We start from the raw sequence: 14424 nt of genomic DNA, 5'->3' as shown, positions 1-14424 counted from the left end.
ACCCTAAAGAAGAGAGAGCAGGTGAACCAGAAGAGCTGACAGGAGAAACCGTACAGAATGCAGCCTAGAGGGACACAAAATGGAAAGTGGACGTGCAGACAAAGGCGGGCCGTCCTGAGGCATGTCACTGGCGGGGCACCTATGGGAGAGTGTGGTGGATAGGGCCAGGGTCCCTGAGCTGCCTGCTGGTGCACGTAGGCACACAGGCCTGCCACTCCCTCTGAGCCTGCCGTCCAGTGTCCTAAGCCCACCTCAATTCTCCACATCCCCTGCTCAGGCCTGTCCTGGCCGGCTGCTGAGGAAGGGTGCCCTGCCTAGGTGACCTGATGCCAGCAGGGGTGGGAACAAGCTGTCCATGTGCTCTTCCCAGCCTGGCCATGGCCAACTCATGCAGATGGCCACAATGAAGAGGCCCAGGCATGGGGCCCGGCGCATTCCACACGGGTCCTGCACTCAAGTCCCTCCTGGGCGATGGGCTCATTTTCATTTCCAGTGCTGGCCCCACTCTTGGTGAGGCTCTGAAGACTGACCCTGGGGAGTATAGCCCAGCTCTGCCACTCAGCCCCCAGAGTGCAACCACCCTGCCAGCTTGAAGCTCAGCGGCTTCTTCCCTCCTGGGGTAAGAAGTTCACCTCCAGAGAGGGCCTCCCTGCTAGCAAGTCCATCAGAAGAAAACGCGCTCACCCAAGCTGGCTGCTCACTGCCCCCGAGGGTGGTGCTGGCCCCCAGGGTTCACCTGGCCAAGAAGAAGGCAGTGGTGGGAAGTGTTGGTGCCCGAGGCCACCTGAGTTGGCTCGTGCCACTCCTACAGGTCCTGCAAGCCTGAGGTCATCCCTGTTGCCCAGTTAGGGAAGGACAAGACACTAGGAGCAGTTTGGGGCCCAGCTGCAGATAGCTATGCCACCATCCCTGACCCCCCTCAGCAGGGTGCCTCTTCCAGTGGTGGTCCCTCCCATCTGGTTTCCCCTGGCTGGCAGGCCTGGAGGTCTGGGCAGGGGGGTGTCTGTGGAAAGATGGGGCAGCTCCACCATCAAGGAGCAGGTGCCCAGCTGCCCTGACCTGGGACAGTGGGTTTAAGAGCATGAGGCCAAGTCTGAACCTAGGCATGGGACTTCTGAGAACTGACCAATGACCAGGCTGTCCTGTGCCCTTGGACCTGCTCCAGTTGGGGTCTGGTGGCTGCGTGACTAGCACAGCAGGAGACTTCGTTTGTGCTGAGGACGCAGACGCTGGGCAGTGGGGCAGGGAGGGTGGGCAAATCCCTTAAGGGGATGAAGAGCAGGACCTGGAAAAGAGAGGGGTCCCCGGGTAGGCAGCACAGGTCGGGTAGCCTGGAGGGCGGCTAAGGCTCCTCGTGGTCAGGTGGGGGCTGGCTGCATGGCTTCAGGGATGGGGAAAGATCTGGGTGCTGCTCGGGGAGCCACAGAGACCCAGTGGTGGGCACCTGGCTGGGATCTGGGCAGCAGGTGCTCAGTCCTCAGCCAGAGGACACAGACATGCCCCACCATGTCCCCACCACTGCATGCAGGTGAGTGACCAGTGCTCAGTGGCCAACACTGCCAGTCCAACGCAGGGCAGGGCCTCACACACACACCTGGAATGCCTGGCTCCTGAGCTGGTCGGGTTGCCTTCCCCGTCCCCTGCGTCAGGGCAGGGCAGTGACTGGAACTGGATGGAGAGGGCACCCCACTGCTGGCTGTGTGTGGGCAGCTCTGAGGCCCTGGAGCAGCACCTCTAGCACCCAGTGCCACTAGAGCCACGTGCCTGGCTCCTCCTGGCTGGCTGCTTCCTTGGCATTTGGCCCTGGGGACCAGGCCAGCTGGTTCTGCCTGGCGACAGCTCTTGTCTCCGAAGAAACCGGCCCCAGGGTGCAGAGAGGAGGTTCCACACGGGAATCTGTCCCAGGGCGGCTAAGCCCATTAACTCCTGCAGGCCAGGCCACATGCAGCTGGCATGGGCCCCGTGGTGGCCATAGGCTCAAGTCCAGCTGCCCACGTCCCAGCTGGGCTCACCCCTTCCTCATCAGACCCCCAGGCCTAGGTCCCCCAAGGAGCCCCGGTCAGCATGACTAGGGAGGGTCTCAGATGGGGAGCAGTAGGGATCACAGACCCTTACACCAACGGGACAGGCCTGGGAGGAAGGTGTGCCCCCGACATGCTGTGGCCTCTGGCCCCAGATGCTTGCTGCAGAGGTAGCCGGGGTGTGGCCTTGGGGGAGCACTCCAGAGGGGGCGAGATCCTGAGGAGGGCACGCGCATGGAGTGCAGGTCAGGGGAGGCCTGGTTGTCCAGCAGTGGGCCTTAGGAGGCCACAGGCAAGCTCTCCTTCCTGTGGGGGTCCAGCTAGCCCAGGGCTGGAGGTGTGGCCCTCAGGGATCCCTTCTTCATGCAGCTTTTCCACCTGGTGCTGACCCTGGAGGGAGCTTCTGCAAAGAAGCCAGGTGGCGAGGCTGACACAAGATGGCTGGGAGGCTGGCCGGGCCCCAAGCCCATGGTCATCATCTTTATTATTCCAATGGCCCCAGGTCACTCCCTTTCCTAACTAGAGGTCTTCGGGTGGTCCAAGGGCCTCCACCCAAGGCTGGCTCTGGATGAGGTCAGGAGATGGGCCTGAGCAGGCCCCACTGTGTCCATGCAGGGCAGAAGGCTTTGCATTGGGTGTGGTGAGCTCAGAGCTCAGCTCTCTTGTTTTTTAATTAGAAATTGTTATGGGTTTTTGGTTGACCTTTCGGTCTGCGATCCATTTTGAGTTGGTTTTGCATATGGTGAGTGCTGTGGACCACAGGTCTTTTTACTTCACACCGATACTCACTTGTTATGGGCTGTGTGCTAGAAGTCTCCTTTCTCCACCCTGTACCTTCACACACTTGTTAGAAGTCACACGATCTGCACGCCCGTAATCCCAGCTGTTCTGGAGGCTGAGGCAGGAGGATCGCCAACTCAAAGCCAGCCTCAGAAACTTAGCGACTTAGTGAGGCCCTAAGCAACTTAGCAACATCCTGTCTCTAAATAAAATATAAAAAAGGGCTGGGAATGTGGCTCAGTGGCTAAGCCCCCCCCTGGGTTCAATCTCCAGTACCAAAAAAAAAAAAAAAGTCACACGATCTTTTTGACTTTGTGACAATAGCACATTATTCTGATTACTTTAGCTTTATCATAAGTCTTGACATAATCTTTTTTCCTCTTTCTTTTTTTTTTCTCCTTTTTCTTTTGAGATAGGGTCTCAAAAGAAGGCTGGCCTTGAACTTGCTTTGCCTCTTGAGTCGCTGGGATCGTAGCAACTGCCACAAGTCTTGAAATCAGATTCTGGGTTCTTTTCCAAGGCTGTTCAGGCCACTCTAGGACCTTGATATCTCTATGTGAATTTCAGAGTCAGCTTGCTAATCTGTGCCCAGGAAAACTACTGAGATCTGGTTGGTTTTTGGTTTTTAATTTTGAAACAATCAGGAAGTTACAAAAGGAGTGCAGGGGCTTGTCTGGCCACCGTGCTGCCCTAAAGAGGCGGTCGCCACACTCCAGGCCATGCAGATTGAGCAGCTCTGGTTGCCCTTGTTTTCTGGGGTGCGTCGTGCACGATTCTATGGCTTAATACACACACACACACACACACACACACATATATATTTCTAGTTGTCGATGGGCCTTCATTTTACTTATTTACATGTGGTGCTGAGAATCAAACCCAGGGCCTTGCACATAATAGGTGAGCACTCTACCGCTGAGCCCAGCCCCAGCCCCAATTCTATAGCTTTTAACACACATGCAGAGCTGTAAACCACCCTATGGCCAAGACTGATGTACAGATGGGCAAGATGCCCCCGGGGGACATGACTCTACAGTCTTGTCATTTCAGCAACCTGCTGAGATGGCTGTCTTCCCAGGCCCCTGGCCCTCCAGGTGACTGTGAGCACACAGTTCATCCTCTCATTTCCGAGCCACACTCCATGGTGTACATCTACCAGAGTTTGTTTAGCCACTCCCCCTGCAAAAGACACGGGTTTGTTCTAGTTTGGGGTCACTGTGGATAAAGCCACCATGGGGCTGGTGTGGCTCAGGGCAGAGCACTTGCCTTGCACACGCAAAGCCCAGGCTCTGTTCCCGGCACCACAGAGCAGAATCAAAACTGTCAACAAATAAAGCTGCTCCCACGGCGGGCGGCGTATGGGTGCTCGTGTGAATGTGCGTTTTCACCTCTGTGGAGCAAAGGCCCGGCACGCAGTGCTGGGCTGTGGGGAGTGTGTGTTCGTCTTAATAAGTGAAATTGACTTTCAGAGTGGTTTAGGTTCACAGTGAATTTGAACTTTAAGATTAGAACTTCGTAGGCCCCAGTCCCAGCCCCACTCAGCCTCCTGCTCTCCTGCCAGGGTAGTCCCTTCATGACGGCTTGTGATGGCCAACTTGGGAAGGCACATCACCACCCAGAGCCACCCTCCTCTCACACCCCCTATGCATTTGGGCAGATGCAGAGTGGCTTGTGTCCAGGCTGACTGCCTGAGGTGTTTCTGTGCCCCGCCTGGACATCCTCCTGCCTCTGGCCCCTGTGCCCCGCCTGGATGTCCTCCTGGCCGTCCTCCTGCCTCTGGCTCAGAGCCATCCTCTTCTCCTGTCCTGCCTTTTCCAGAGGCTGTGGGTGGGCGCGGTCAGGAGCAGCCCTTCCATGTCACCTGTGTCTCCAGCATCTGCACAACACAGTCCGCACGCACCACAGTGTCGGGGGGTGGGGGGGCGGCTGGCCTGCATCCTGGTGGGAACTGTCAACAAAGTCCTGTGAACATCGGTGTGCAGGCTTTTGTGGGCACGGGTGCAGTTTGGGTAAATACTGTCAGAAATACCTGGTGCAGCAAGGAATCAAGCCCATGCTGGGAAGTGGCCCAGCAAGGCAAACCTTTCCCAACCTGGCTCACGAGCACACCTGGGCGGAGTGCGCCCGCTCTGTCCCCAGAACGCTCTGCCCCTTGCTCTGATGGGGGAGCTGGGGTTACACCTACACAACTGGCTAGTTCTAATTGGGGTGGGAAAGGGAGGGGCTGTAGTTAAAATGACTGGATGTGACATCACAGTCAAGGCTGCACGCTGTATTCCGAAAAGGGACCACTGGACTTCCTAGTTCTCACAACCCCCCTTTACACCTTTGGGGATCACTTTCGCTTTGTTCTTGTGCCCTTTGGTCCTGCCCTGCATCCCAGACATACTAGCTTGTTGAGGTGGCAATTGCCCATAATAATGAGTCCTCCCCGTTTAGCAATTCAGATAGCGTCTGGTGACGAGGAGCACTTTCCAGATCAACTGAAGCTTGTCTTGTTTCCGGTCTGGATTGAGACAAGTCACCAGGCTGGCGTGATGAAGTACCAACTCCAGGAGGGGAGTCTGAGCAGCAGCTCATGTCAATCATACCAGCCAAAAAGGGGCACAGATCTGTGTCAAGTTGACTCAGAACAAACTTGTGGCCTGACAGAGCCTTTTGTGATATTGATCAGGATATTGATCGGGTATGAAGACCCTTCCTGTATCACCTCCCAGTTTTACTTGCTTTTGGGGGGGCTGACAGAAATGTCCGTCTCTGTTACATTAAAAGAACTGCTGTCTTTTCTTCTAAATGCCCAGGTATGGCTGTGCTTGGGTTAGACTCTCCTGCCAGGTGCTCAAGACCAAGGTGGTCAAGTTGGCCTTGTTCCTGTCTACTCTTAGGGTCACTGGAGATTCCTCAGAGTTCACTCTTGGGGACCTCTGAGAAGCCTCCTGGCTCCTTCAGTTTTCCTGTACCAGCTGTGCCATCTGCCAGGATGGGTCAGGGTCCTGCTGAGCCATCAGGGCACTTCCCTCTCCAATGACCCTCCTCTTGGCAGAATGTGCACTGGGCGGCTTCCTGTTCTCTGGGGTCCTCATGATCCCCCTGATCAGGAAGTTGGGTGACTCTCCTGAGTTGCAGGACCCTTAGAAGGGGTCCCATCATTCCCTGGGTCTTTGCTGACCTTAGCAGGCAAGGGCCAAAATATTGGCTGCCTTTTCCTTAGCCCTTTTTCTTCCTTGACTTTGGTCTCCAAGTTTTGGGATTAAACATCCAGCAGGTCAGTTTCACCAGCCTTAAAGTAGGAGTACTGGGTTTTAATTTCAATGTCTGTAATTAATTGGGGTTAACATTAGTACTGGAAGTCAGCATTATACCGTGTTCTGTAGGTGATGGCTTATTGTCTCAAATTAACTCAGGTCATTCTATTTGATGCAATGCCTCTTCAAAACACTAACTGGCAACATTTATAAAGTTTTACAAGGAAAATACAAAATTAAATTAACTAGAACAAAAATAGTCAGGTTTTTTAAAAAAAATTTTGGTTGTAGATGGACACAGCTGCTTTATTTATTTATTTTTATGTTGGTACTGAGGATCGAACTCAGTGCCTCACACATGAGAGGCAAGCGCTCTACCACAGAGCAGCAGCCCCAGCCCAATATTCAGGTTTCATAATAGGTATGCACCAAGAAACATAATTTTTATGATCCTAAACCATTACCTAGTTATGTATTATATCCACTCTTCATTTTGAGATCACAGTAATCTTTACAACAGCAAAAAAAAAAAAATCCTGTCTTTGAACATAACTTTAAATGCGCCTAATTCCAGCCTACTGTAGAGCCATCCTCCCTGAGTAGGCGAGAGGCAGAGCCAGGAGAGACAGGGCTCTTGACCACCTCAGGTAAAGTGCTTTACTTCTGAAGCTGGTCACTGGAGAGGGAAGTGTCCCTCAGGGGTCAGCAAGACCTCGACGCATCCTGGCAGATGGCTCGGCTGGTGGAGGAAAACTGATGGAGCCAGTTAAATATCACTTTCCAAAGTCCCCACATCCTATTTTCTGAATCTTTCTGAATATCAGTAAACATAATACAACAAAAGTACACCTGAAGCATAAATCAAACAGAAAAGCTAAGGGAGTTCTTAAGCAAACCAAACTCTCCTTATTACCTTCCAAAAATATATTTAAATTCCCATCCTACTGTCAAGAGTTGCTAACAGTTTGCTTTATCCAGTTACAAAACATTAAGTGACATCAATACCAACTAAATCATTGCAATTCATTTGTCTATAAATCTGAAAGAGACATTGTGACAGACATTTTAGTTTGGCAACACCAATGTGGTAAAATGCTCTCCTAAGCTTTGCATTTTTTTTTTTTAATTTTTTTATTGGTTGTTCAAAACATTATAAAGCTCTTGACATATCATATTTCATACATTAGATTCCAGTTGGTTATGAACTCCCAATTTTACCCCAAATACAGATTGCAGAATCACATCGGTTACACATCCACATTTTTACATAATGCCCTATTAGTAACTGTTGTATTCTGCTACCTTTCCTATCCTCTACCATCCCCCCTCCCTCCCCTCCCATCTTCTCTCTCTACCCCATCCACTGTAATTCATATCTCTCCTTGTTTATTTTCCCATTCCCCTCACAACCTCTTATATGTAATTTTGTATAACAATGAGGGTCTCCCTCCATTACCATGCAATTTCCCTTTTCTCTCCCTTTCCATCCCACCTCATGTATCTGTTTAATGTTAATCTTTTCTTCCTGCTCTTCCTCCCTGCTCTGTTCTTAGTTGCTCTCATTATATCAAAGAAGACATTTGGTATTTGTTTTTTAGGGATTGGCTAGCTTCACTAAGCATAATGTGCTCTAGTGCCATCCATTTCCCGGCAAATTCTATGATTTTGTCATTTTTTAGTGCTGCGTAATACTCCATGGTGTATAAATGCCACATTTTTTTTATCCATTCATCTATTGAAGGGCATCTGGGTTGGTTCCACAGTCTAGCAATTGTGAATTGTGCTGCTATGAACATCGATGTAGCAGTATCCCTGTAGTACGCTCTTTTAAGGTCTTCTGGGAAAAGTCCAAGAAGGGCAATAGCTGGGTCAAATGGTGGTTCCATTCCCAGCTTTCCCAGGAGTCTCCATACTGTTTTCCAGATTGGCCGCACCAGTTTGCAGTCCCACCAGCAATGTACAAGAGTACCCTTTTCCCCACATCCTCTCCAGCACTTGTTGTTGTTTGACTTCATAATGGCTGCCAATCTTACTGGAGTGAGATGGTATCTTAGGGTGGTTTTGATTTGCATTTCTCTGACTGCTAGAGATGGTGAGCATTTTTTCATGTACTTGTTGATTGATTGTATGTCCTCCTCTGAGAAGTGTCTGTTCAGGTCTTTGGCCCATTTGTTGATTGGGTTATTTGTTTTCTTATTGTTTAATTTTTTGAGTTCTTTGTATACTCTGGATATTAGGGCTCTATCTGAAGTGTGAGGAGTAAAAATTTGTTCCCATGATGTAGGCTCCCTATTTACCTCTTTTATTGTTTCTCTTGCTGAGAGAAAACTTTTCAGTTTAAGTAAGTCCCATTTGTTGATTTTTGTTATCAACTTTTGTGCTATGGGTGTCCTATTAAGGAATTTGGAGCCCGACCCTACAATATGTAGATCGTAGCCAACTTTTTCTTCTATCAGACGCAGAGTCTCTGATTTGATATCTAGCTCCTTGATCCACTTTGAGTTAACTTTTGTGCATGGCGAGAGGAGGGGATTCAGTTTCATTTTGTTGCATATGGATTTCCAGTTTTCCCAGCACCATTTGTTGAAGATGCTATCCTCCCTCCATTGCATGCTTTTAGCTCCTTTATCAAATATAAGATAGTTGTAGCTTTGTGGATTAGTCTCTGTGTCCTCTATTCTGTACCATTGGTCCACCCTCCTGTTTTGGTACCAGTACCATGCTGTTTTTGTTACTATTGCTCTGTAGTATAGTTTGAAGTCTGGTATCGCTATACCGCCTGATTCGCACTTCCTGCTTAGAATTGCTTTTGCTATTCTGGGTCTTTTATTTTTCCATATGAATTTCATGATTGCTTTATCCATTTCTACAAGAAATGCCGTTGGGATTTTGATTGGCATTGCATTAAACCTATAGAGAACTTTTGGTAATATCGCCATTTTGATGATGTTAGTTCTGCCTATCCATGAACAGGGTATATTTTTCCATCTTCTAAGATCTTCTTCTACTTCTCTTTTTAGGGTTTTGTAGTTTTCATTATATAAATCTTTCACCTCTTTTGTTAGGTTGATTCCCAAGTATTTTATTTTTTTTGAGGATATTGTGAATGGAGTGTTTTTCCTCATTTCCGTTTCAGAAGTTTTGTCGCTGATATACAGAAATGCCTTTGATTTATTCGTGTTGATTTTATATCCTGCCACTTTGCTGAATTCATTTATTAGAAGAGCAAAACAACAGCAAATGTAGCAGAAGGCAAGAAATAATTAAAATCAGAGCGGAAATCAATGAAATTGAAACAAAAGAAACTATTGAAAAAATTAACAAAACTAAAAGTTGGTTCTTTGAAAAAATAAATAAGATCGACAGACCCTTAGCCATGCTAACGAAGAGAAGAAGAGAGAGAACTCAAATCACTAACATACGGGATGAAAAAGGCAATATCACAACAGACACTACAGAAATACAGAAGACAATTAGAAATTATTTTGAAAACCTATATTCCAATAAAATAGAAGATAGTGAAGACATTGATAAATTCCTTAAGTCATATGATTTGCCCAGACTGAGTCAGGAGGATACTCACAACTTAAACAGACCAATAACAATAGATGAAATAGAAGAAGCAATCAAAAGACTTCCAACCAAGAAAAGCCCAGGACCTGATGGGTATACAGCGGAGTTTTACAAAACCTTTAAGGAAGAATTAATACCAATACTTTTCAAGTTATTTCAGGAAATAGAAAAAGAAGGAGCTCTACCAAATTCATTCTATGAGGCCAACATCACCCTGATTCCGAAACCAGACAAAGACACCTCAAAGAAAGAAAACTACAGACCAATATCTCTGATGAACATAGATGCAAAAATCCTCAATAAAATTCTGGCGAATCGGATACAAAGGCACATCAAAAAAATTGTGCACCATGATCAAGTAGGATTCATCCCTGGGATGCAAGGATGGTTCAATATACGGAAATCAATAAATGTTATTCACCACATCAATAGACTTAAAAATAAGAACCATATGATCATCTCAATAGACGCAGAAAAAGCATTCGACAAAGTACAGCATCCCTTTATGTTCAAAACATTAGAAAAACTAGGGATAACAGGAACTTACCTCGACATTGTAAAAGCAATCTATGCTAAGCCTCAGGCTAGCATCATTCTCAATGGAGAAAAATTGAAGGCATTCCCCCTAAAATCTGGAACAAGACAGGGATGCCCTCTATCACCACTTCTATTCAATATAGTTCTCGAAACACTGGCCAGAGCAATTAGACAGACGAAAGAAATTAAAGGCATAAAAATAGGAAAGGAAGAACTTAAATTATCACTATTTGCAGATGACATGATTCTATACCTAGAAGACCCAAAAGGGTCTACAAAAAAAAGCTTTGCATTTTAAAAGGCTTGCATATGTAACACTTCTAACACACGGAGAAGCCAGTAATGATTAGGGTCACAGATGTCCTCATTAACTAAGTATAACTTTTACATTAAAACTTAGAAGAGGCTCAAACAGTTCTCAGATGTATACATAACAGTTGCTTATTTAACAGTTGTGAAGTAAGCTCTTAACAGACTTTAAACCCATCTGAACCCTGATCCCTTTAAGACATGTTTTCCCTAAGTAATAAAACCTAACAGATGCAAGAAAATACCTTGGTAGATAAGAGCAGATCAACGTTTTCTAAACATGAAGAATTTGCATATATAAGGCTAACCTTAGGAAAAACCCTTGGATAACTCACTGGCCACACCTTGACGTGACCTGGGGGGGGGGGTGGCAGGTGGCAGTTCCCCGAGGACGAGGACGTGGTAAGGAGCAGCTCTCCGTGTGCTCTCTTGCCATCTGCACATCAGTGAGGCGTCTGTCGGGTCTGTCCCTCCGGCTGCAACCGGGATGGTTAAGCCGTCAGGGTCTTCGTGTATTGGGGACAGTCCCTGTCGAACGTGTCTTCTGCCGGCACGTCCCCTGGCCTGTGGCTCGCCTCCTCGTTCCTTGGCAGGGTCTTTTCACAGAGCAGGAGTTTCCACCTTCCATGAAGCTCTGCCCTTTGCTGGAGCTTCCTGGGTCTGTGGTCTGGTGTCCAGCGCTGGCCGGGGACTCTGTTCCTGCTTCCAGTGGTTTGTGGGCCCTTTCTGTCCTCCTCCGCCCCACCCTGCGGGGTGCCTTTGTTGGCTGCCCCTCTGTTCCTGGGTGCCCTGTCCCAGGTCCTTTCTCTTGACTTCTGAGCCTGCTGTCAGACCCTCAAGCAGAGACCCTTCCCCCAGCCGTCCAGCCGCCAGCCGCAGGCCTTCTGCCTTCCATCATGGTGCTGCGTGGGGTGCTGTCTTGGAGGGTCCCCTCTGCCCTCCGGGTGCCCTGTTCCCATAGGCTGCCTGCCTTGCCCACCAAGACCGCAGCTTCTCCCTCCCAGGTATGGACGTCCCTGGACTGAGGGCTGTGGTGCTCTCCATGGCCACTCTGTCCCTCTGGGCTGTGCTTTGCTGTCACTGTGTGTCATTCTGCATTCAAAGCTGGGCCCCGGCAGGTGAGAGAGTCTCTCACCCTGGGTGGTCAGTGCAGAGGCGTGGAGCAGGGCAGCGTCCCCCTGCGGAGCCTGTGCCTGGCTTCTCATCAGTGCCCCTGGGTGGGCGGGGGCTGGGCCTGCCCCTTTCCCAGGTCGGGTGGGCTCTAGGACAGCTGCAGGTCAGATCTGAGGGTGCAGTCTGGCTGGGCACAAATGCCGCAGTCTGGCTGGGCACACAATCACGAGCCACCACACAGCTTGTAGATTCAAACAGCAACTCTTTATTCCCAAACTCACACCAGCCGTCTACAATCACGTTCTGGGGAAATCCACGTTCTCTGCCCAAATCCACGTTCTCTGCCCAAATCCACCTCCACTGGGCTTCTGTCTCCCAAAATATACTGTCTGAATCCCGTGAGAACTCAAGGGGAACTCAGGCAGCAGGATACGCCCTATTCCCAGCAGGAATAATCTTAAACCTTAAACCTGGAACCTAAACTGGGAACGCCCTAAACACGATTATCTTAAAACCGGGAACATCCTAATCTGCCTTGGTCCTTGAGCAAGGTCACTTACATTCAATGTCACTGCAACATGTCAGCAACATGGGGTACGCTGGCAAGGAAATTGTCATACCTACTTGGCTAATGGCTCCCAGCATCTCCCCCCTTCTGATTAATTAAACAACAAGCAATGTGGCTTAAGGACGGTGCCTGGTAGGTTGTCCAATTCAACATATGGTTCTTACCCGTCATCGGAAAACTGACCTTTAGGCGTCAGCCTCCTGTCTTAGGTTGATACCACTGCAATTGAATCATACCCGTCACTGACTACCGGTCCAGCATACAGCCATACTTGTGGATAGGTCTATGCACCAGTGGGGGGGGGGGTGAGGTTCTTTGCCTCACCTCTGTTGGCCCCCAAATTTGGCCTTGGTGCCAGTGGGGGAGTGAGGTTAATGTGGCTTATGGACCGTGCCTGGTAGGTTGTCCAATTCAACATGTGGTTCTTACCCGTCATCGGAAAACTGACCTTTAGGCGTCAGCCTCCTGTCTTAGGTTGATACCACTGCAATTGAATCATACCCGTCACTGACTACCGGTCCAGCATAAGCCATTGGCCCCCAAATTTTAGACCATCACTAGCAGAAGGGAGGAGGATACAGAAATGCCACGACACCAAGCCAATTGACGGCTCCTTGGGAAAAATTGCATCACTGGTGACACCATCAGCAAAGATATGCCAGCACTACCACAACTAACATGGGGTGCGCTGGCAAGGAAATAAAAATTGCATCACTGGTTAATCACTGTCGCAGATGTAAGAATGGCCAAGCTGGAGCTCTGGATATCAGCTGTTATGGATTTGAGTCAAATCATCTTCTTTTCGATCTGTAGAAACTGTTTTAGTTAATCTCTCTGGAATCCAAATGGGCTGCTGTTCTCCCTGTGGAAAAACACAAACAGACCCCCGACTCCAGACAATCACTGGGTCAGGACCTTTCCATTGTCCTGTTAGAATATCTTTCCAAAGTACTTTAGGCTTATGTACATTTTTTGGATACATATGCCTTTCCGCAGCACTAAGTCCTGATGAATCCAAATTTAAAAAGTTTAGAGTAAAAAGCGTTATTTTAAGTTTATCTTTGGGGGATATATACCCCCTTCCAATTCCCTCTTTTTGCTTTAATAAGTATGTTTTAATAGTTTGATGAGCTCTTTCAACTATGCCTTGTCCCTGTGGATTGTATGGGATTCCTGTTATATGAGTAATACCAAATGATGAGCAAAATTGTTTAAAAGAGGTAGAGGTATAGCCAGGACCATTATCGGTTTTTAACTGTTTAGGAACACCCACAGTGGCAAAATTTTGTAAGCAATGAGCTATAACATCTTTAGTTTTTTCTCCGGCATGAAGGGAGCCCATCAAAAATCCAGAAGAAGTATCAACTGTAACGTGTAAATATTTTAATTTTCCAAATTCTGGCAAGTGTGTGACGTCCATCTGCCAAATATGGTTAGGTATCAGTCCTCTAGGATTGACTCCAAGATTAACTTGTGGTAAAAATGTCACACAATTTTGACATTGTTTTATTATATGTCTGGCTTGTTCCTTAGTTATTTTAAAACGCTTTTGTAAAGTATTAGCATTAACATGAAACCTTTTATGAAAATTTGTAGCTTCTTCTAGTGTAGAGAAAATATGTATGTCATGTGTAGTTTTATCTGCTAAATCATTGCCCAAACTAAGGGCTCCAGGCAATCCTGTATGTGCCCTGATATGTCCTATAAAGAATGGATCTTTTCTGTCCCAGATTAGACTTTGTATAGTGGAAAGCAAAGAGAAAACAGTAGAAGAAGGGGAAATCCTACCAGCATCTTCAAGGGATAGTATAGCATTAACTACATACTGACTATCAGAAAATAAATTAAATACAGAATCTTTAAACATCAAAAAAGCTTGTAAAACTGCATTAAGCTCTACCTTGAGCTGATTGTTTGGGTACTAAAAATGTAAAAGTTTGATCAGGGGTAACTACTGCTGCTGTACCATTATTTGACCCATCAGTGAATATATTTGGAGCATTCATGATAGGTGTTTTTCTTGTCATTTTAGGAAAAACTACAGGATGCTTAGACCAAAAAGACAACAAAGGATTAGATGGTAAATGATTATCAAATGAAACATTAGATTTACACATGATTATTGCCCAAGTATTTAACTCATTAGCTAACTCATCAATTTGATCCATAGTATATGGAGTAATAATCTGCAGGTCAGATCTGAGGGTGCCTCCTGCTGGAAGCTCCAGGGTAACCCCAGTGTTCACAGGGAGGACCTGGCCCAGCTCCTGCAGGGGGC

This window comes from Marmota monax, unplaced genomic scaffold (genome assembly GCF_021218885.2).
Source record: "Marmota monax isolate L192 unplaced genomic scaffold, Marmota_monax_Labrador192_F-V1.1 WCK01_AAM20220418_F8-fsc00190, whole genome shotgun sequence".
In the NCBI taxonomy this organism is placed as follows: domain Eukaryota; kingdom Metazoa; phylum Chordata; class Mammalia; order Rodentia; family Sciuridae; genus Marmota; species Marmota monax.
The sequence above is the reverse complement of the archived record's forward strand: the minus strand, read 5'-3'. Positions refer to the sequence as shown.